We start from the raw sequence: 25,000 nt of genomic DNA, 5'->3' as shown, positions 1-25,000 counted from the left end.
ATCCTACATACCATGCAGTTATCATTGGTACATATGGTATTCTCAAAGGGGTACGTCCTACATAGTTGTGATCTGATGGACTTCCCTGGCTTTTCAACAATCTTAATGTTGAGTTTGGATTCCTTCAGAGCTTTTCTAAACCTATGCGCTAGTTCTCCATGGGCTGTGGCCTCTACAAACATCACTCCTTGATATCTGTCGGTTTTATACCACGTGTTCGCCTTGTTGGCTTTGTCACAAATTCTTTGTTTCTATATCTAGGGCAGGTACCACTGGTATCATTACTTATAATCTCATCTAACCTCTTTCTAGCTCCCCTGTATACTCGAACCCTATCTTTCTGATCATATCCAGAGAACTGTATATGTTTTTTCGTTTCATAGGGTTCGCATAGTGGGGAGATGTTGTTCATTATCCTAACTAAGTCTGCTATCAGTATGTTAATTTTCCTGCTGTGTGACAAAGCTGAGTTCTTGTGAACAACATATTTTGAAGCTATGGGTTTCATATAATATGAGTGGAGGAGCTGCACTCTATTGTTCACAGTCTCTAACCAAAGTTCAGTATCAAGTACAGGGAGCCTATAGCTACATTGATACTTTGGTGGATGGAGTTAGCTATTTGCTGGATGCTCTCCATTACGTTCCTTTCTTTTTCTACACAACCGTCACTAGAGTTGGTCCTAACTATGATATTAATGTCATCTACATATCTGCTGTAAAGTAGAAGAGTTGTGGACCGTTCTGCTAACATATGTTTAAGTTTTCTGTCCCACCAGGTCATGAAGAGGCCGGCCACATCTCCAGCTACACCAACGCCGATGGCTGCACCTTGAACCTGCATGTATAGTTTTTTGTTGAACTTTACTATGTGGTTCTTCAAAGTGGTTTTTATACTGGCCCCTATTGCGTGAGCCATCATTTCCTTCACCTGATTGTTGTTCTCAGGGTTTTGGGTGGGTGCAGTCCAGCCACTCCAGCGTTCAGTGGTGCTTCTTTTTCACTGCTGAAGTGATGATGGGTGGTCTTCCCCTCTGTGGCCTGGTGGGGCAGAATCTACTGAGGTCATGGTCATCCAAATAGTTACTGTCGTAGCTTAGTCTGAGGTGGAGGCCCAGTTCCCTCGTGTTGACCTTGTGGAACTCCACTTCACTCTCATAGATCACCTGAATGCATGTCCCCACAGCAAAATCTATGTCTATAGATGGGTAGAGTGAAATCACATCCATACTACCCACTACACAACCTGTGAGGTCGTTGGAGTGGTTGCAAGTAGTGATTTTACTGAGGAGATCTTCCGTGCTCACACAGACATGTGGAGACATCTCTATGAGAGGTCGTAATACTTGTGAGAGGAAGTAGGACAGTCTATAGTTGCTGGAGATATTTGCTCCACAAACTGGTCTGGTTGGAGGCCTCATGACATAGTAAATATTATTTTCCAACATGGAGAGTATTCACTTTTTGTAGTACTCTGTGTCCATCACCACTACCGCACTTCCTTTGTCGGCTTCTTTAATGGTGAGGTTTATATCATTTTTTAACTCGATTAGGTCTTTCCATTCATTTACATTAAGGTTGGATTTAATTTGTTGTTTTTGTAGGATATTAAAAGGAAAACTGGTAATGTGTTCACAAAAAGCATCAAGTGCTTTATTTCTGCCTTTTGTAGGACAGTATTCACTTTTGTTTTTTACTATAGACTCATCTTCACTGGTGTAGTTGTCAAGTGCTTCTGTAAGGCGTAATTTTCGGCAGAAATCCGTAGTGTTATCCTTAATTTCATTCGGGTTCGATCTGCGAGGGGTTGAAGTAAGCTTTAAACCTCTTGCTAGAATTTTAGTTTGTGTAGTACTTAGGATTTTCTTTGATAAGTTGATTATTTTCGGTTGTTCTTGTACATTTTATTCCATTTCAGATCTTTGTTTCTCTGATTTAGGTCTACAAAATGGTTGTAGAATGGTGGATTGTTGTGGAAAGTCTGTATTGTGTTTAGTTTGCTGAGGAGAAAATGGGTGTAAAGTGTGTCTGCGGTGGAGTGGCTGTGTAGTGGGCTAGATTATGGTTGTACTGAGGGTTGTTATATTGTCTATGGTTGATGTGGTTTGGGTTAAATTGATTTCTTTTAATATTGTAATGTGGGTGGAGGGGAAAGTTATGTTGTTTAGTTAGGTTGTGTCTAGTTGAAGGATTGAAGTAACCATGTTGAGGGTTAAGTGTTGGAGGTAAATTCTTCCATTTATTGTGAGATGATGGGGTGGATTGGTAGGTATTGGTTCCCAAAAGTTTTGCTTAGTCTCCAGGTTTCGATGGAGCCTTTGATTTCTATGTAGGATGCCATGAAGATTCCGTCCAGATTTTCTGATTGTTGTTTCTAAGTTATTTGGGGATGTAAGTTTGGTGGAGTTGCCTCCCCTTGTCCGTCTCTGGTTTGTGTTCGATAAGCCTGGGTTCATTTCTGTGTATGTTTTTGCTTTATTTTCCTTCAGCAAGGGCTTATCCGATGCCTATTCTACGATGAACTGTGTTTCGTAGTTATTAAACAAATTGCTTTGTCTTTGCCAGCCTTGTAGCGAGATTGTTTCTTCAGCTTCACAAGTTGTTTGCCACGGTTTAAAGACACTTTCCAAGCGTTGACCATCTCAATGTTTCTTTAATTCGTTGTAGATTTCCTCATCTATGTTCTTCAATTTTTCTTCATTGCTCAGCGCTCTAAGCTTAAGCAGTTCTATTTCTGTCTTCATGTTTTCCAGTGTTAGTTTCTCCCTTAATTGTCTTTGTTGGTCCTGCTTGTTTGGAATACGTTTAATTTGGAGTTTATGAGGCAGAATTATTGGTATAGAATTTAACCAGCGTTCATAAATTTCTGCCTTGTGGTTGTTTTTATGAACAACTATTTCATGTTCGATACAGTTTACTATCGACAAAAATGTGGAATTGCAATGGGAACCCGAGCTGCTCCAGTGATTGCGAACCTTGTAATGGGTTACCTAGAGCTTAAAATATACGAATCATCACTACAAAAATATGGCACCTCTTTTCCTTGCTGTTTAAAGGAGAACTGGAAGAGGTATTTGGACGATTGCTTTATACTTTGGAAAGAGAGCATGGACAAACTGCTCGATTTCAAAATAATGCTTAACAATATTTATAGCAACATGCAATTCACCATGGAACACAGCAGTAAACAACTCCCTTTTCTTGACATCCTAATTAAAATAGTCAATAATCACATCGAAACAGACATCTTCTATAATCCCACAGATTCGAAACAATACCCATTATTCAACTTTCCCATTTTGGAAGCGGGAAAACCACCTCCTGTGACTTCTTTCATTCACTACATCATCCCCATAAGTGCTGTGAGTAGATCTTGCAGTCGCACATGTATTAACACTTTTATGAAACTCGTAGAGTAAAACATTTCTGATGTGATCTTTAGATGGGACAAACATGGTGGTAAAGGTTTCTGAGAATTATGGCCGGAAGTTAGATAATCTGAAAGAAAATAGTACAAATTAGACACAGTGATATCTTAAAACTATAGGAAGAGGTTGATAAATTCGCTCTGAAGCATTTTTTCTAGAAATCGGACATTACTTTTGCACCAACCTGATACATATATTTGGCACTGTACCAGCAAAGTCACCACATAGTACAGAAGCAACAGTAATTGAAGGAGAGAATTAATTTACAGAGAAGGATGTGCATAGTTCTCTGTAACAGACTGATTCCAAATTTTAGCACAAAACCAGCAATTTCAGGGGAGTGCTAAATGGATTATGTCGACCCCCCCCCCCCCCAGACTTCAACTGATATTTAATTTATCAGCCCTTATAGAATGAAAGGCAAAGTTGACCCCTGCAAAACTTAAACTAAGAACATAAAGACAGAGACAATGCTTCTCAGCATTGTGTCCGACATGTGAACAATTTTGGTAGCTTGCTGCCTTTTCTCGAACATAATCCAATGAAGTGTTCTCTGAAGGTCTGTTGTGCTTCCAAATGCACCAGGAACATCCAGTGCTGAGCTCCCAACGACCACAATGGAGAAAGATAAAATTGGTGTTTCTCATAATTTCTCCTCTATGTGTGTGTGTGTGTGTGTGTGTGTGCGCCTGTATGTGGTGGGTTTTGCACAGTTTCCCCCCTCCTGCTGTTGTCTCCATTGAGCAACCTGAAACTGTGAAGAGAGGATGCTGGAGACAGGCATTGAACCCATGACCATTTGGTTTCAAAAGGAACAACCATTTCTGTTAGAATACTTTAATGTTTATTCACACCAATAGTTTCAATTTTTACAAACTTTACATAAAACATATCTTACAAAAAAAAAAAAATCCCCAAAAAACAAAAGCAAAAATAAAACAAGTGAAAATATTTGAATAATAATAATAATGATAATGATAATAATATTAATAATAATAATGATTTCAAATTGTTGGCGGTAAGTTGATTACATCAACCTCTGTACTGGTACTAATTTTATTGACCCCAAAATGACGAAAAGTAAAGTTGACCTCGGTAGAATTTGAACTCAGAATGTAAAGACATGAAATGCCACTAAGCATTTTGCTCAGCGTGCTGAGGATTCACTCAGTTTTCTGACTTCATAATAACAATAACAATGATAATAATAATAATCTTTTTTACTATAGACCCAAGGTCTGAAATTTGCAGGGAAGGGATTAAGTCGATTACATTGACCCCAGTAATTCACTGGTACTTAATTTATCGACTCTGAAAGGATGAATTGTAAAGTTAACCTCGGTGGAATTTGAACTCAGATCATAGTGATGGTCAAAATAACACTAAGCAGAAGATGGAATGAACAAGCTTTATTCCAAATCACTAAAATTAACCAGATAATATCAAATATATATATACATCTCTCTCTTTATATATATATATATATATATATATATATATATATATATATATATATAGGAGAATATACAAATAATAACAACAGACGAGGACAGGTAGTGTAAATAACAAAAGTATATATTAGTATGACGCTCGGGAATACGGAAAGTCTTTGACGTTTCGAGCTACGCTCTTCAACAGAAAGAATACGGAGACAAGGAGAAAAACACGGAGAAAAAAAATTGAATAGTGTTCAGTCAACGGTCAATCATAATAATTACGTATGTATATATATACTTATATATATATATACATACATACATATATATATATATATATATATATATATATATATATATATATATGTATATATACTTATATATATATATATGTATATATACTTATATATATATATATGTATATATATATACTTATATATATATATACATACATACATATATATATATATATATATATATATATATATAAACAGGGCACTGTCTTGGGACCATTGCTTTTTATAGTCGTTCTCTCAGATATGCCTTCAAGTGCCCAAATAGCCACTCTTGCAAGCTACGCAGACGATATGAATGTCTCGCAGAAAATATAGAACTCCAGTGATGTTGTACATCTGCAGCAGGAGTTGGACTCAGTTTACAGATGGGCTGAGGATAATAATATGCAGTTTAATGCTGAAAAATTCCAAGCCCTGCGCTACCAACGTCCAAAACTGAATATGAAACTTACAGAGTACATTGGTCCGCAGGGAATTTCAATCCCAGAGCCTAAATCAGTGAGAGACCTGGGTATCGACATGAGTGATGATGCCTCTTTCCAAGTGCACATTACCAGGATGGCGACAAAGTGCAGGCGATTGGCTGGATGGATCCTGAGAACATTCAGAACCAGAGATAAGGAAACTATGATGATCCTCTGGAGGACATTCGTCCTCAGCCACCTGGATTACTGCTCACAGCTGTGGTCACCCACCAGTGTGAAATTAACAGCAGACCTTGAAGCAATCCAGAGAAGATTCACAAAGAAGATTGTCTCTTTGCAACTGCTCAACTACTGGGAAAGGCTGAAACAGCTAAGATTCTAATCCCTGGAGAGAAGGCGGGAGAGGTATGCAGTAATATACATCTGGAAGATCGTGGAAGGAATTGTGCCAAATTTTGGCATTGAAAGCTACACCAATGCCAGAACGGGACGACACTGCATAATGCCAAATATCCCAGCAATGCCATCGCGCTTCAGGACCAGTTACTGCAACAGTTTGGGTTTCAGGGGCCCACAGCTTTTTAATATTCTTCCAAAGAGCCTGAGGAACCTGCACAAAGTAGATGTAGGGGTTCTTAAATCAAAGCTGGACCTCTTCCTGTCGAGAGTCCCAGATGAACCTACCTCATGGCAAGAGGTGCAAATGAGGGTTGCTAAATCAAACTCCATTCTTCACCAAGTGCCACATATTGTAGGAGGCTCCCTGTAATAACAGTGTAGCAACACGGCGGTGCATCAGCATGGCCGCAGCTCTAAGCTGAAACTATAAACAACAAACAACAATATTCTGTTGTGTCTGGGGAGAGTCATTTTCTTATTGTGCCTTAAAATTTAACACTCACCGGTAAAATTTTCACTTATTTCTTATTTTTATTTTCCTAAAATTTTCATTGCGTCTTGCAACCTTTTCAATAGTCTTGACTCTCTTGAGAAATAAGTGGAAATTTTACCGGTGATTGTGTTAAATTTTAAGGCACAATAAGAAAATGACTCTCCCCAGACACAAAAGAATATGCTTCAACACACGAAATCACATAAAAAATCTTGCAAACCAAACCCAATCCAAAAACGAAATATATATATATACATACATACATACATATATATATATATATATATATATATATATATATATATATAAAAACAAATTGTAAATGAGTATATGCATATATACGTACAGGTATGTGCATACCGACATCCACCTGTATGTATAAGTGCATATCTGGGTACAGGACATTGCAAACAAACGTAGACGAGAACACACGAGCCACATAGAGAACATCTCCTTCATCAGCCACCCACGTTTTAACACCGGCGTTTCGACGAGCTTGGGCAGGACGCATCGCTAAAACGGCTCGTCCCATGGATCGCAGATTAAATTTGTATACGCAAATTAAATCTAGCCATGGAGGAATGTCGTGGCGGACAAAAAACAAGACAGGAAAACAAACAGAAAAGGCTTTACGGCCAGACGAGAAAAATTATGTGTGTAAGAACGCGATGAGGCACGGACCCGAGAGAGAAATATATATATATACATACATACATACATGTATATATATATATATATATATATATATATATATATATATATATATATATATACATGATGGGTGTCTTTCAGTTTTTGCCTACCAAATCCGCTTACAAAGATCTGGTTGGTCTAAGGCTACAGTAGAAGACATTTGACCAAAGTGCCATGTATTGGGACTGAACCTGGAACTATGTAGTTGGGAAGCAAACGTCTTACCACTCAGCCATGTGCATGTGTGTATATAAATACGATTGATTGTGTGTGTGGGGGGGGGGAAGAAATATTTGAAAACATTGTGGTGAGAGGAGAGAGAGAGAGAGAGGGAGAGAGAAGGTGGAAGAGATGGAGAAGAGGAGGGGCAATGAGACAGGAAGCAGTTGCCTTGATGAGAAAGGAATCCTGGGGGCAGAAACACGGAAAACAATGGAATTTTCATTACACCGGTTCTAACAATATTTGTGACAACAACAACAACAACAACGTTAATAATAATAATAACAATAATAACAGTCGCTGTACCAAAACCTAATAGTTTCTGATTTCGTTCAAATATACGTGCGAATGTATATGTACACATACAGGTAAGTGTGTGTGTATATACATGTGTGTGTATATGCATGTGTGTGTGTGTGTGTGTATATATATATATATATATCTATCATCATATATATCTATATCTATCTATATATATATATATACACTCACACACACATGTATATATATATATATATATATATATATATATATATATACGTACACACATACATACATATACATACATACATACATATATATATATATATATATATATATATACATACACACATACATACATATATATATATATATATACATACACACATACATACATACATATATATATATATATATATATATATATATATATATATACATACGTACACACATACATACATATGCATACATACATACATATATATATATATATATATATATATATATATATACATACACACATACATACATATATATATATATATATATATACATCCACACATACATACATACATATATATATATATATATATATATATATATATATATATATATATATATATATATATATACACACACATACACACACATAAAAATATATAAATTTAATTGGGGTATGGACTTTGTAGTTTGCTTTATAAAGCCTGTCTACAGGTATTGGCTATCAGATAACATTTTACAGGGAATATTGATCGTATCGCTCAACATGCATCTGTAATCCATAAAGTACCAATAAGGTTTATATAAATATAGATATTAACAAAGAGAACGGACAGAGAAGACTTGCCATTTGTCAATATTACTGGATTAATACTGATTCAATCTATTATTTCATATATTATATATAGTAATATTTCAGCAATGATTTTCTGGTAAAAAAATGAAACAATTGTAGCATTATGTAATAAGATGTGTTGCTCAACCCATTCTCTTTGTTAAAGTATTTATATATATATATATGTGCATGAATGTGTGTGTAGATGTATGTGTGTATGTGTATATATATATATATATATATATATATATATATATATATATATGGACACACACACACACACAAGTATAGGCACAAGAGGTTTGATTGTGAAGTTTGTGGTGAGCAATGAAAAGAGTGAGAGTGGCAAATTATCTCTCCTCTGAACCCCCCCCCCCACTGCTCCACCGTCACTGTCACCCCATTCCCAGCACGACCCCCTCTCCTTATCACAATAACTATTTAGAGTCCTTCGATGGCTCATCTATCGCCTGCTGCATCAGTCGTAGTTGTTCCGAGATCTCAAGAAGCTGTTTGGCCATATTTTTATTCAACTTGCGAGGGGCTGGACCTGCCCCTTGCCTGTTTGAAGCTTGCTTCCCCACTTGTGGTTTTTCCTCAGTGTCTTGAATGATATGTCTGGAAAATGGAGAGAGAGAGAGAGAAAAGCAGAAAATTAATATAGAAAATAAAAAACAATGAATTACGTGCCAAAAACCAAAAAAAAACAAAGAACATAAACCTTTCTACACACACACACACGCACACACACACAAAGTCATAAATGACAGAGAAACAGTTTGATGAAATTTTATTTAACAATAACAAAATTCCAATATCTTGACAAATTATTTTCTAACTTAAAAGCATGTAAATAATTTATATTATTCTATAGAATGAGAAATAAATATACACTCCTTATTGTTTTCTCTTCTCCTATATATTCTATGTGTTTTGTAGAACGATAGATTAAGGAGCTTTTCTAGGAGTTCCACAGGATTACTTGAATGCCATGAAGATTCCGTCCAGATTTTCTGATTGTTGTTTCTAAGTTATTTGGGGATGTAATGTCGGTGGAGTTGCCTCCCCTTGTCCGTCTCTGGTTTGTGTTCGATAAGCCTGGGTTCATTTCTGTGTATGTTTTTGCTTTATTTTCCTTCAGCAAGGGCTTATCCGATGCCTATTCTACGATGAACTGTGTTTCGTAGTTAATAAACAAATTGCTTTGTCTTTGCCAGCCTTGTAGCGAGTTTGTTTCTTCAGCTTCACAAGTTGTTTGCCACAGTTTAAAGACACTTTCCAAGCGTTGACCATCTCAATGTTTCTTTAATTCGTTGTAGATTTCCTCATCTATGTCCTTCAATTTTTCTTCATTGCTCAGCTCTCTAAGCTTAAGCAGTTCTATTTCTGTCTTCATGTTTTCCAGTGTTAGTTTCTCCCTTAATTGTCTTTGTTGGTCCTGCTCGTTTGGAATACATTTAATTTGGAGTTATATATTGTGAATTAAATATATGTGTATACACACACACACACATATAATATATATATATATCCAAAAACGAAATATATATTTATATATATATATATATATATATATATATAGAATAAATACCAGGTTTACAAGAACAAAAAATAAGTGTTGAGGTCAATTTGATTCAACTAAAAATTCTCCAAGGCAGTGCTCCAGCTTGGGTGGAGTCAAATGACTGAAAGAAGAAAAAGAATAAAATATAAAACGTTCTATAATAGTTTTGTGTTGACAGCTGTTCCGGGAGAGCCACCGCTGATGCTGTAACCATGTTCATACACAACAAAGGCCTATGTTGTAGATGGCATTGCAAATATTTGGGCAAGGGCTATTAGGGTCAGTTGATACCTTGCTGTTTCTCTTCCACTGCCACCTGTCTTGGTGACAATGGAAAGGGCCTCGGGCTCTGTCCTGTCTTTCTCTGATCAACCCCTCCCTCTTTACAAAGTAAAGATACTCACTGAAGTTGTGTCTGTCGGGCTATCAGCTGGCTACACACCGTCTGCACCTCCATGTCACAGTCGATAGGGTCCATCCACTCTTGTAATGTAACCTTGTTGTGGGTGGGGCTGCATCCTACAGCTGTTGGGGTTAAGGGTAGGAGAGAAAAAAGAAAAACAAAACGAGAAAAATATTAAGAGAAAAAAGAGGTAACAGGTGTAAAAAGGGTAAAATCAGTAGGGTATCGCTTAAACGAGTAAATAGTATTTTCCTAAACAAGAGATCCCCTTATTTCGGTTAGTGACTTATTCACGAATATACCAACATTAGCGCTGCTGAGGGTAATATTCTCTGGGAACACACAAAAGCCTTTTTCACAATTATTTACTTTGACTTGTTATTATCTCATATCTGATTAGCCTGTTATTACGTAAAATACTTCATGATTTTAGTATACATACCTTATTAGTATTTCCCCCTATGTTCTATATACTCTGGGAACGTATTACAGCCCTTTTCGACGCTACTTTATGTGAACTCTTACTATCGGGTAACTAATTTCATGGTATTACATGACTGACTTCACAATTTGGGTATTCATAACTTATTAGGAATTCCTAACAACAAGATCCTGTCTAAGACACTTCAGTGTTCTCTGTAAATGCACAGAAACCGTTTTAAGGGCTACATACTTTGTATTGTTGTTACGGGATTAGCGAAACAATTATGAGAACGGAATCAAGGGATAAACCCTGCTTCCCCAGGAATTACAGGGTACGCTCCAGCTAGTATATACATGTGTACATACATAAAACAGTAAGGTGCGATTTGAGGGAGATTTGGCTGTTATTTCTAGCAGGTCTGGCTACTACGTGAAGGTCTCCCTCATTGGCTCATACATACATATATACATAGATAAGAGAGTAGGGTGTGATTTGAGGGAAATTTGGGTGCTATTTCTAGCAGGTCTAGCTACCATGTAGATGTCACCCGCATTGGCTCATCTATTCTGCCTCATCGTTGTTTTCGATGGACCAGAACCGTTTCATCGATCTCAATTTCAACCCCATCTCCTCCGATCATATTTTGGTGGTTTTCTGCCCCAATCTGGCAGACTTCAGCACAGAAAGACCGCCAATCTACGGAGGTTTTATGGGAGAATCCGAGATTTTCCTCGATTAATCTCTGCGACCGAGCTGTGCTGAGGAAGTGATTCACGAAAAGCAAAATCTTCCAAGGCGGAACATGGGTGTTTTCCAGAAAGGAGTTGTTCAATAAAGATTCAGAATATCCACACTCCCTTCTGGATTGGCGACGTCTTTGTACCATCCTACGGCAACGCCACATGTTCGTTTCCTCACACAAAATACATGGAAAATTCCATGTCGGACAAATGTGGGTAAACGGCAGGACACCGTGTTCCAGGAAAAATGTAATGGAAACGGAAAAACTCCTTCATAAAGAGTGATATTGCAACAGTTGCATAGAACCATGATGTAAGAGCAAAATTAGGCTTTGGTGTCGGTGCGTGCACGTATGAGAGAGAAAGGCCGAGAGATAGAGTGAATGAAGGTGATGATGAATGTCTTTTAAGGTCGATACTCGGATAGAAAAGGTGACATCGTCATGGTCGTTGTATGAAATGTTTACTTATAGATCACTTATGAACGGCTAAAACAAGCGAAACAGCAGGTTCTACACACCTGTTGTATACGTCGGTCTTGTTTTTTTTGCTTTAAAGTAAGTGATTCTTATAGAAGCAAACACAATATTGAATAATTCTCCGTCATACATCTTCTAAAAACTTTAAACATGCTTCCAAAATGGGACTTCGTCTAGGTTTATCTACGTGTGTGTGTGTGTGTGTGTGTGTGTGTGTGTGTGTGTGTGTGTGTGTGTGAACATCCCATCAGCAACACTCATCATCAACATCTTCTTCCCAATATTTGTACCCTTTAAAAAGAAGCAGTTGTTGCTATTTTTCTGAATTTATTTTACATTGTGTGCACCCAGATTGCAACTTTTACTGTACCTTGCACCAGAGAACATTATAGATTATCTGAAAACAAAACATATTGATAATGAAAAAACCGTCTGCTTGCACACATTCAATCATCATCATCATCGTTTAACGTCCGCTTTCCATGCTGGCAGAATTTCTACAGCTGGATGCCCTTCCTAACGCCAACCACTCAGAGAGTGTAGTGGGAGCTTTTACGTGTCACCTGCACGAGGGCCAGTCAGGCGGTACTGGCAATGGCCACGCTCAAAATGGTGTCTTTTATGTGCCACCTGCACAAGAGCCAGTCCAGGGGCACTGGCAACGATCTCGCTCGAAAATCCTACGAAGGCCAGTCAGGCGGTACTGGCAATGGCCACGCTCAAAATAGTACATCTTATGTGCCACCCGCACAAGAGCCAGTCCAGGGGCACTGGCAACGATCTCACTTGGCTTGCCGGGTCTTCTCACGCACAGCACATTTCCAAAGGTCTCGGTTAGTAGTCATCGCCTCGGTGAGGCCCAATGTTCGAAGGTCTTGCCTCACCACCTCAGCCCAGGTCTTCCTGGGCCTACCTCTTCCACGGGTTCCCTCAACTGTTAGGTTGTGGCACTTTTTCACGCAGCTATCCTCATCCATTCTCACCACATGTCCATACCAGCGCACTCGTCTCTCTTGCACACCACAACTGATACTTCTAATGTTCAGCTTTTCTCTCAAGATACTTACACCCTGACGGGTATGCACACTGACATTACACATCCAGCGGAGCATACTGGCTTCATTCCTTGCGAGCTTACGCATGTCCTCAGCAGTTACAGCCCATGTTTCACTGCCATGTAGCATGGCTGTTCAATGAATTTTCAAAATTCTAGTCGTTCTATTGACGGGATTTTGTCAAAAGAAAGTGAGTTAAAAGTAATAAAAATAAAACCCTCTTTCCATCAGGAAAGGAACCTTTGGAGAAAACTCCAAGCTGCCATTATATGGAATTTTTTTTTATTTAGTGTTTAATTTTATTTTTCATTTTCGAATTAACTGTCACGATATCTGCAAGAATGAATTGCATTGATACAAAACTGCTGTTCAGTGGCACCACTTCTGTAGAGATGTTTGTTCAGCAAAACTGGTGCCGGACAAAACTCCAATTGCTGGTCTGGATCAAAGAGTGGAGTTCCATGAAAGTTTGTTCTTCACAAAGAAGAACAATGGACGACGAATGTGTCGCAAAACTTGGGTTGTTGGATGTTATGACACCACAACCAGAAAAGGATTTCTTCAACGTCTACCCGATAGGAGTGCAGAGATGTTGGAGAATGTTATCGGACAAAACGTTCTTGCAGAAAATTTATGACTGACAATTTGGCAAGCTATTGGAATCTGTATATACTCGGTTCCATTCACCAGACGGTAAATCGTTCCCCAAATTTCTTAGATCGGTCATCGGGGCATGTAAAAATCAGCGGAGGTAAAGATTATGGGAGATTGTTTTTATTGGTTTTATTTTGAAATGAAAACATAATATCAAGGTACGATTCAAGAAGATTGGATCCAGGGCGCGCATCCGCGCATGCGAGACGTGACTAGTGGATCCTACGACTACCTAGCGCGCGTGCGCCACGCACAAAACATGTATGAGGGTGTTTGCGTTTTATTTACAATGTGTTTTATTTACTTTGTTAAAAAAAACAAAACAAACAAACCGTCCTGCATGTTTTGTGCATACATGCATTGGCAATAGATTGTTAATGTAGGATCGACTAGTCACGATTCGCGTGCGCGTGCGCGATAGCAGGTGTGTGAGCAAATTAATGGTGGTGAATTCGAATGTGTGACAAAAAGGTAAATTTCAAAATTTCTCTCGTTCAACACCCGACAAAGCATAAACCACAAAATTTACCCTTTATTCTGTCCTTCTATCTCCAGAAAATCGAAAAATACAAGTTATTCGCTGAAAAATTCTTGCAAAAGAAGCCAAAACCATTTCACAGCTGATGTCTTCTGCTGAATCGCAGACATTTTCGAACAAGGTAAGGCAAAGAGATTTCCTTTTAATTGGCTTTCGCTTGTTTCAAAAAAGACAAAACAAAACACTAACATGCTTTTGCTTTTGTTCAGACTTCGTTACTACTAATTTTTATAATTTCAGCATTCGTTTATTATTGTTTTCAAACGTATTTCTGCCAAATGTCATTTATAAAACATGTTTAAAGAAAAAGGGGGTGGATGCAGTAACGCCCCTCACCTTCGAAAATGTGTTTTTTAGTGAAAGGTTTCTTCGGACACGTGTCTGTTTATTATTACATGTGTGTTTATATAGATGTCTGTAGGTGTATAACGTGTGTATTTGTCTTTCTATAGCTCGAGAGAGAGAGAGAGAGAGAAAGTTGTAATGGAATTGAAGGCTTGTAATGGCTGTGGAATATCTCTGGGTCAGTTCGTCGTACTTTATATTGTCTGATATCGTCTTTAAATCACATTTCACCTTCCAACACTTATAACCCCTCCTCAATCTCAATATTTCGTCGTTTTTTTGGCTTTCGGACACCTCAGTGTTTGTCCATCCATCGACATGCACAAATCTTGCAGTCCTCCATTTTGTTCTCTTCTGGATCCCTTCTTTGTCTACGCCTTTCAAACACGCGCGAAACAATTTCCAGTGGGTGGGGGGGAGCTGTTGATCCTTGTGTTTTTTTGTATTTGTTTTTTTTCTCTTGCTTTGAATCGGAGGGGAATGGGCGGAGGGGGGGTGTCTGAGAAGATGGGGTGGGGGTGGGACGGGGTGTGTATGGTTTGGGGTTCTAATTCAATCTGTCCTTTCTTCCTCTTCCTTCAGCTACCATCCACTGTTCTTTGTTTCTCTTTTCTTCCTGTTGCACCTTCTCCGGCCCCTTTCTAACTTCTTCCTGACTTCTCTGCTTCTGCAGAGGCCTTTTTTAGCCACATTTAAAGCAACGAGGGGTTCTGCCCTCCACCCCCACCCCCAACACTACATCTCCAATGGTCACCGTTTCCACCTATCCTACATGCCATCTTCTCATATTTCTCCATGTTTGTCAGGTCCACCTCCTTTTTTGTGACATCTGTCACTTCAGCAAATCTTTCTTCTTCCTTAAGCACTTGTCCATTCTATCAACTGCTCGTACGAGCCCCTCCTCCTCCGAAGAGGACAATTCGGACCCCCTAAGGTCCGAATAGAACATGTTCCTTACTGTTGGCATTGCTGATCCTGCTTAAGGCGGAGAGAAAGCACAAGACAGTCGACCCCTCCTCACACAATCAGCAAATACACCAACACTATGTAAAAGCGTGAGAGGAAATGGGAAAGAAGAAAGAGAGTGAATGTCTTAATTCTTCTGCTTAAATAGTCGTTGCCGATGAGAGTCTTGCTGCTGTCTTGCGCATGGCAAATGGTTGCAGGTGAGATCTTGCTCCTGCCTTGGGCATGGTAATGACTACCTGCGAGATTTCGTATGAAATGACACTGGCTTCTTGTGCCTCACTCGTGCGAAATTAGAATGACTGGAGCAGGCACAAGGAAAGCAAAGATGGTCACCGATCGCAAACAATAAGATGTGATACGAAATGTGATAAGTCGAGAAAGATAATTGCCTGTAATATAGAAGGGGCAGGCAGCACGAAACTTTTTGACAAAGTTTAATCGCAGAGCATTGGAATTGTTCAGGACATGGGAAAACAATTGTCTGTCAGAGGAAAAAAAAAGGGTTAAATGTAAATAGTTCTGGTGAGTTTTTTGGGGGCCAATGCACAGTGCGGCCTGTCCTGGTGACATAGAGTTTGTTTGTGTTAGGTTGTGGCGACGAAGGTGGAGCTGTAGGTGATGGTGTGGTCAAAGGTGCATGTGTAGGTGGGTGTGTAGATGGTTGCAAAGGATCAAAAGTGGGCATGGCTGGGGTGTCATCGAAGGGTGTGGTCACCTCAAAATGTACCCTTTTAAGTCTGTCGACTGACACGGTCTTGGCCTGACTATTTATGTCGAGACTAAAAGTGCGGGCTGCACAGTGAACTAACTCTATGATCTAGTCTGCCATGGTAGCTAACTGATCGAGCAAACTGGAGCCACTTCCAGCTGCCAATGTGTATATATATATATATGTATATATATATATATATATATATGTATATATATGTATATATATGTATATATATGTATAATATATATATATATATATACATATATATATATATATATATATTATTTAGTTTAAAAGAGTTCCAACACTGTCTGTTTTTTATGTTTTATTTATATTCCTGCAGAACTAATGTGGGGTATAGAATATGGAGTATACAATATATAATATGATATATATACAATATATAATATAAAATAAAATAAAATAAAAATGGATGGCACCATGAAAGAAAGTATTGAATGTAGATGAAATATTGAGTGTTCAATATAAAGGATCAAATGTATAAATATATAAATATAAATATATATATATAAAGGCGACTCGAGTTTCAGGGCTATTTCCCTTCGTCATGGCCGGTATGACAGACTTTAACAGACTGTAATAAGTTGGCTGGTTTTCTGTCTTTTATACCAATTCCTTTGGATGGCAGCAGTAGGTGTCTGGCTATTTTTAGAATTGATGTTAAATCTATTTTTAGACATGATGATATTTTAATTTATTGTTTTGTGTGGGTTGTAGGGATAAGATTTTTAAACCGCAGTAGGTGTTTGGCTGTTCTTAGAAATGATGCCAAATCTATTTATAGAAATGATGATATCTGAGAGATTTTTTGTGTTTTGGTTACAGGGATAAGATTTTTAAACCCCAAGTAAGATGGATTTAATCATTGTTTGTTAAGAGTGGGTTTGAATTTCTTAATAAAGTCCTTTTCTTTGCATTTTCTTTCAATTTCATTCCGGTTGTAAAGTTTATGGAATGGAAATATAATAAAAGTTTGATGACCACATGTTGCTAGATGGTTACTCAGTGGTATTTGGCGGACTTCTGGGTTTTTAATCTGTTGTCGATGTACCCGTGAGCGTTCCGATAGTGCATTACCTGTCTGGCCAACGTACAATTCTTCACAATTAGGGCATTTGATGCAGTAGATTAGATTTCTACTTTTGCAGTTCATGTTCGCATTGGTGAATATTTTCCCTGTTTTTGTGTTCATATATGGGCCGGTATGGATTGATCGGCATGTGCCGCATCGGCTATCATTGCATTTGGATACAGTGAATGTTTGATTTTTGTTGCTGAGGTCAAACCTTGCCTTTGTTAATAGTTTTTTCAAGTTTTTAGGTTGTCTCTTACTGAGAGTTATATTTTGATCTGTAATGATATTTCTCATTTCCTTACTTTGTGCAAGGATCGGTAAGTTTGCTTTGGCGATATTAAAGATGTTCTGGTGGCATGGATTTTGTGTCACTATAAATGGAATGATCTTTTCCTGTTTGTCTTTTCTTTGCGGTGTCCTCAGTTGTTGTATGGGTATTTTCGAAGCCCGCTGAATACCATTTTCTATGAGTCGTGATGGGTATTTTTGCTTCACCAGAAATTCTTTCAGTTCCATCAGGCGTTTATTTCTGGTCTCTATATCCTCTACAATAGTACATATTCTCCTGGCTAGGCAGTATGGTATGTTGCGTTTTGTATGGGGTGGATGGCACGATTTAAAGTTCAAGTATTGGTGTGTGTCTGTGTGTTTGTAATATATATCTGTGGTAATGGCGGTGTTCTTTTTAATTACCATTATATCTAGAAATGGTAATTTGCTACTGTTCATCTCCTTTGTGAATTGGATGGATGGGTGTAGGTTGTTCAGGAGGGTGTTAAATTCCTCCACAATGCTTTGAGGTTTGGTCCAGATTATGAAGCAATCGTCCAGGTATCTCTTCCATGCTTTTTCTATAAGCTTCCTAAATTCGGTGTTATATCTCTCCTCTATTTCCTGGTAGAGTTTTTGTTCCAAGTAACCCATCACCGAATTCGCATAAACGGGGGCAAACCTCGTCCCCATAGCCGTGCCTTTAATTTGGATATAGTTCTTACCATTGAAGAAGAACGTATTATTTTCCAGGATAAGTCTCACTGATTCTAGTATAAATGTATATATATATATAAGGAAAGATTTGCCAACGTTCTGCGCCGTGAGGACCAAAGACTCGAGGTATTTCGTGTTGCAAGACAGTGTAGGAGAGAGAATAGTGATGTTGTAGGAGAGAAATGTGTTCGCATGGATGATGGTACGCTTGCATTAAATGAGGATGCAAAGAAAGAGGTCTGGAGATGCCACTACGATAGATTGCTTAATAAAGAGAATGAATGGGAGAAAGAGAGCCTGCCTTATGTCGACCCAATAGAGGGACCAGCTATCCGAGTTGATAGTACCAGGGTAGATAAAGCAATTAAGAGTATGAAGACCGGGAAAGCCCCCGGCCCATCAGGAATCACTGCAGAGATGCTCAAAATATCTGGCAGTGTTGGCTATAGCCTAGTCACCCGTATTACGAACCAGGTGATACACGAAGGAGTCATACCCTATGACTGGTGTAGCAGCATCATAGTCAACTGCTACAAAGGTAAAGGGGACGCTTTAGATACAAATAATTACAGAGGCATCAAGCTGTTAGATCAGGTTATGAAAGTTACAGAGAGGGTCATAGCCCAACTAATTAGGGAGCGAATCAATTTAGATGAGATGCAGTTTGGGTTCGTGCCAGGTAAAAGCACTACTGATGCCTTATTTCTAGTGAGACAGTTGCAAGAGAAATACCTAGCCAAGGATAAACCTCTGTACCTGGCTTTCGTTGACATGGAGAAAGCCTTTGACAGGGTCCCCCGATCCCTTATCTGGTGGTCAATGAGGAAACTTGGGATAGAAGAATGGCTAGTGAGAGCTGTGCGAGCCATGTACAGAGATGCGGCCAGTAAGGTGAGGGTTGGAAATGAGTACAGCAATGAATTCCGGGTAGAGGTAGGGGTCCACCAAGGTTCCGTCCTCAGCCCCCTATTATTTACCATAGTCCTCCAGGCAATCACAGAGGAGTTCAAGACAGGTTGCCCCTGGGAGCTCCTCTATGCTGATGACCTTGCCCTAATTGCGGAGTCACTATCAGAACTAGAGGAGAAGTTTTAGGTGTGGAAGCAAGGTCTAGAATTGAAGGGCCTTAGAGTCAACCTAGCTAAAACCAAAATCCTAATAAGTAGGAAGGTAGATAAAACACAAACCCCTTCAGGTAGATGGCCCTGCTCAGTATGTAGAAAAGGAGTAGGTAGTAACTCTATAAGATGTACCCGGTGCAAGCTATGGACACATAAGAGGTGCAGCAACATCAAAGGCAGGTTAACTAGCAAGTTAGTTTATGTTTGTGGCAGATGTTCAGGTGCAATAAAGACTGCAAACAAACAGGAAACAACTTCTATCTCATTCCAGGGTGAAAAACTAGAGGTAGTCGATAGCTTCCGCTATCTGGGCGACCAAGTTAGTAGTGGGGGTGGGTGCGCTGAAAGTGTAGCTGCTAGAATAAGAATAGCCTGGGCAAAGTTTAGAGAGCTCTTACCCCTGCTGGCGACAAAGGGACTCTCACTCAGAGTAAAAGGCAGACTGTATGACGCATGCGTACGAACAACCATGCTACATGGCAGTGAAACATGGGCTGTAACTGCTGAGGACATACGTAAGCTCGCAAGGAATGAAGCCAGTATGCTCCGTTGGATGTGTAATGTCAATGTGAATACCCGTCAGAGTGTAAGTATCTTGAGAGAAAAGCTGAACATTAGAAGCATCAGTTGTGGCGTGCAAGAGAGACGATTGCGCTGGTATGGACATGTGGTGAGAATGGAGGAGGATAGCTGCGTGAAAAAGTGCCACACCCTAACAGTTGAGGGAACCCGTGGAAGAGGTAGGCCCAGGAAGACCTGGGCTGAGGTGGTGAGGCAAGACCTTCGTACATTGGGCCTCACCGAGGCGATGACTACGGACCGAGACCTTTGGAAATGGGCTGTGCGTGAGAAGACCCGGCAAGCCAAGTAAGATCGTTGCCAGTGCCCCTGGACTGGTTCTTGTGCGGGTGGAACATGAGATGCACCATTTTGAGCGTGGCCGTTGCCAGTACCGCCTGACTGGCTCCTGTAGGATTTTCGAGCGAGATCGTTGCCAGTGCCCCTGGACTGGCTTGTGCGGGTGGCACATAAAAAACACCATTTCGAGCGTGGCCGTTTTCGTGCGGGTGACACGTAAAAGCACCCACTACACTCTCTGAGTGGTTGGCGTTAGGAAGGGCATCCAGCTGTAGAAACTCTGCCAAATCAGACTGGAGCCTGGTGTTGCCATCCGGTTTCACCAGTCCTCAGTCAAATCGTCCAACCCATGCTAGCATGGAAAGCGGACGTTAAACGATGATGATGATGTATATATATATATATATATGTATATATATGTATATATATGTATATATATGTATAATATATATATATATATATATATATATATATATATATATATATATATGTATATATATATATATATATATATATATGTATATATATATATATATATGTATATATATATATATATGTATATATATATATATATATGTATGTATATATATATATATATATGTATGTATATATGTATATATATATGTATATATATATATATATATATGTATGTATATATATATATATATATGTATTTATTTATTTATTTATTTATGTGTTTCAGCCAAGTGGCTGCGGTCATGCTGGTGCACCACCGTGATTTTCACGTTCCTTGCATGGCTCTTCTCCCCCACCTGACATGGTCCAATCAAGAGTTTTGATGGCACATCTGGTGTATAAGAGAATTTGACACAGCTGCCCTAAACTGTGTCTCATTACGAGCCATTGGTTCGTCTGGTATCGTGGAGAGGAAAGCGTCAAGTTTTGTCTTGAAGACCTCCGCATCCATGTCTTGCATGTCTCTCAAATGTTTTGGCAGGGCATTGAAGAGCTGAGGTCCTCTGAAACCGAGGCTGCTGCAGTATCTCGTTCTTATGTGAGATGCAGTGGACGGTACCTTTGGCACCATGCAGTGGCGACCCGTGCGGGCATTCCTGTAGTACTTGATACCAAAGTTTGGCACCAGTCCTTCCAGTATTTTCCATATGTATATTATTACATATCTCTCCCGCCTGCGCTCCAGGGAGTAGAGACCTAGTGCCTTCAGTCGCTCCCTGTAGTTCATCTGTTGGACTGTGGCGATCTTTTTTGTATAGTGCCGCTGAATTGCCTCGAGTTCTGCTGTCCGCTTAACACTGTGTGGTGACCACAACTGAGAGCAATAGTCTAGGCGGCTCAGAACAAATGTCTTCCATAGAATCAACATGACTTTTTGATCCCTTGTACGGAAAGTCCTCAGTATCTACCCCGCCAGTTGTCTGCACCTTGCTGTCAACTTGATAATGTGCATGTGAAATGATGCATCACTACACATGTTGATGCCCAGATCTCTCACTGTTTGTGGTTCTGGGATTGCAGTACCTCCAGGCCCTGTGTATGCCAGTTGGGAGGTACTTGTGGTCTTGTAGCGCAGTACTTGAAATTTTTTTGCATTGAACTGCATATTATTTTGCTCTGCCCACTCATATATTGCATTTAGGTCATTCTGCAGGCTTACAATATCATCAGGATTCTTTATTGCCTGAGATATCTTTGTGTCATCAGCATAGCTAGTGACAGTGGCTCTCCGAGTGACCGTGGGCATGTCCAGAAGGGCCACTATGAACAGTAGTGGCCCCAGAACAGTTCCCTGTGGAACACCGCTCAATATTTGTGTTTCCCTAGATAGTTCTCCATTGGCTGCAACTGTCTGACTTCTACCATTCAGGAAGTCATGCAGCCACTCTCCTAATTTACCAGCTATGCCAAGGTTTCGCAGCTTGTGACATATCAAGCCATGATCAACTTTGTCAAAGGCTTTTGCAAAGTCGAGATATATCACATCAACATTTGAATGGTCAAGTAGCTGCTTCAGGACCCAGTCATAATGCTGCAAGAGCTGCGTGAGGCAGCTTTTACCTGGACGGAAACCATGCTGGGTCTCATTCAGCAAGTCATTTTCTTCTAGGAACGCAATCAATCTCCTTCTGACAATTCGTTCCATGACTTTGCTAATATGTGAAGTCAGAGAGATGGGCCTGTAGTTTCCAGCCTCTGCTCTGCTTCCACCTTTATGGATAGGACATATGGTGCCTTCCTTCAGCTTTTTGGGAAGTTTACCATTTGCAAGGAAACTCTGGAAGAGTATCCGGAGTGGTCCTGCTAATTCTTGTTTACACGACTTTAAGAGGACAGCTGGGAAACCATCGGGGCCAGGTGCCGAATTTGAGCTCGTTTCATTTATGGCAGCTATCACATCTTCCTCTTCAATGTCGATGTAGGTAATGGATGCAGTCCCCTTCTGCTGAGTGCTATTGTCAAAGAAATCAGCTGGGTTCTTTATCTGCATGTGACTCAGAGGAGAGGTGAAGACACTCTTGAATTGTGTACTGAGCACTTCACTTATCCATGTGGGATCTGCAGTCAGTGAGCCATTAGGCAGGAACAGGGGTCCTATCTTATACTGCACCGTAGCAGTCTCCTTTGCAAATCTATAGAAAGCCTTGGGGTTTGTTTTTATGCTTTCTACTGCTCTCTTTTCCTTCTCTGCTCTCTCCTTTTCATGGGAGAGTTTAATTTTGTTTTCTATTTCTAACAGTGTAAGTTTTAATTTAGCCCTTTTCCTATCCTCCAGTTCTCTATTTAACTGGTTTGAGACCTTTGTTCTGTGTCTCATAAGGATTTTCCTGTCTCTAGGAATTCTATTGGCATGTTTGCTGGTCTTTCTATATGGCACGTATTTGGTGCATATGTCTTGTATGGTTGACATAAAATGACTTAGTTTGAGGTCATTGTCTTGTATAGAAAGGCTGTCATGCCAGTTTTGATTTTGAATCTCTCTGCGAATTGACTTCCAGTCCGCCCCGTGGAAATTCAGGTTGGATATTGCTTGAGTCCTCCTGGTGGGGTGGGTGTCAGTGGGTTGTCTAGGACCATACATAGTTAATTCTATAATGTTATGATCTGAGAGAGACGTGGGCGTTATTTTCACATTATGGATTAGGCTCACATTGTTTGTGAAGCAGAGATCTAAAACATTGCTTCCCCTGGTTGGTTGGAGTATCACTTGTTCCATGAACAGCATGTTGGATAGTTCTAGCAATGATTTTGCCTGGCTTTGTTCATGCAGTGACATCCCAGAGAGGATGTGACCTTCAGGCCATTTAACATTTGGGAGGTTAAAGTCGCCTAGGAAAAGTATATTGATGTGTTGGTCCAGATTTGTCAGGACCTCTTCTATGCGTCTGAGGCTGTCCTCAAATTTACCTTCCTGCTTTGCGGTATTTGGTGGACGGTATGTTGAGCATACAACTACATCAATTTGTTTTATGTGTACTATTAAAGTATCACATACAGAGTTTGAGTGTGATAGTAGTAGTAGGGGTGTGACATCTTCTCGGATGTACATTGCAACTCCCCCATGACTTCTATCCCTTCTGTCTGTTCGGAGTACGGCATACTCTGGTATATTTATCTCCGCATCTGCTATATTAGGTGTTAGATGCGTTTCGGTAAGCACCATGCATATTGCTTGATTGCATGTTACTAGGTCTTTCAAGTATAGGAACTTGTCTTTGCCGCCTGTTCGTAATAGGCCCCGGATATTCAGTAGGAATATGGGTGTGATATCTGTGCAGGGGTTCCTGGTGTTAGTGGTGGCCATCCCTGATCCATCATCTGTGGTGGTCTTGGACAATGGTTCGTGTGGCGTTGACTCTGTACCCTCTGCATCCACGTTAACTGTTGTACCATTTTCTGGGCCAAGCTTAAAAAAGCTTGCTGCTCAGCTACTGCAGTTCGTACAGCCTCTGCATATAGCCTTTTTTTGGGAGCAGAAGGAATATACGGACTTCTCTCTTTGTGAGTCCTGTTGGTATTTGGTGGATTATGTGTACGTAGATTTAAGCTTTCTGGTCTCCCTTTTCTGCGCTCCCGCTTATTTTGTTGTAAGTGGTTATCTACCTTGTTTAGCTGGTGGTGTTTGGGATGGGCAAATTTGCAGTTTTGTCCCTTTTCCCCGTGCCAGCAGGTACCATTTAGGTAGAATTTACAGATCTGTTTCTTTTTCTTTTTCTTTTTCTCTGTGTGACGTGTTTGGGCTTGAAGCCTGTTTGTGTTTACCGTCTTCTTGTCTGTTCTCCTGTCTTTGTCGTTTGTGGTGCAGCGTTGACTGTATTCACCATGGTCATTGCATCCCTCATCAGTGGCTACAGCACTGGTGGCATCTGCCTTGTCTTGGTGATTCGTCTGGTCCTCCTGAGCCTGAGCACAGTGTGCAGGGTCTTCACTGTCCATTTTTGTGTCCGTGTCTCTCATAATGCCTTCTAGGAGGTCAAGGTGCGGTTTCACGAGCTCGTAGGAGCGAATGAGCTCCAGTTTCTTTCGATCAATTTGGGCCATTGACCTGTGGAAATTGTACCTATCCAGGCTTTCGGCTATTAGATCGTTTG

The 25,000-nt window shown here is 39.8% G+C and overlaps 1 protein-coding gene and 1 long non-coding RNA gene across 7 annotated transcripts in view; one reads left to right on the top strand and one right to left on the bottom strand.

Moving 5' to 3' along the window:
* LOC106879202 (huntingtin-interacting protein 1) overlaps positions 1 to 25,000 on the top strand; it is a 278,609-nt gene that overhangs the window by 26,092 nt on the left and 227,517 nt on the right. For 5 of the 6 annotated variants that reach the window (XM_089346005.1, XM_089346008.1, XM_089345997.1 and 2 more), the window contains exon 3: positions 14,362 to 14,465. The gene's annotated coding sequence lies outside the window, so the exon portion shown is untranslated. Of the gene's footprint in view, positions 1 to 14,158; positions 14,278 to 14,361; positions 14,466 to 25,000 lie in introns of those variants that run through there. The other variant, XM_089345994.1, reaches the window with a different exon arrangement.
* Positions 8,872 to 10,800, bottom strand: LOC149130267 (uncharacterized). The gene is made up of 2 exons (XR_016239197.1): positions 10,456 to 10,800; positions 8,872 to 9,105 (listed from the first exon to the last, which is right to left on the bottom strand). It is a non-coding gene; the product is annotated as an uncharacterized LOC149130267 (long non-coding RNA).

This window comes from Octopus bimaculoides, chromosome 30, assembly GCF_046866305.1.
Source record: "Octopus bimaculoides isolate indiv1 chromosome 30, ASM4686630v1, whole genome shotgun sequence".
NCBI classification, from domain to species: domain Eukaryota; kingdom Metazoa; phylum Mollusca; class Cephalopoda; order Octopoda; family Octopodidae; genus Octopus; species Octopus bimaculoides.
Note: the sequence above shows the minus strand (reverse complement) of the source record. Positions and strands in the feature narration are given on the sequence as shown.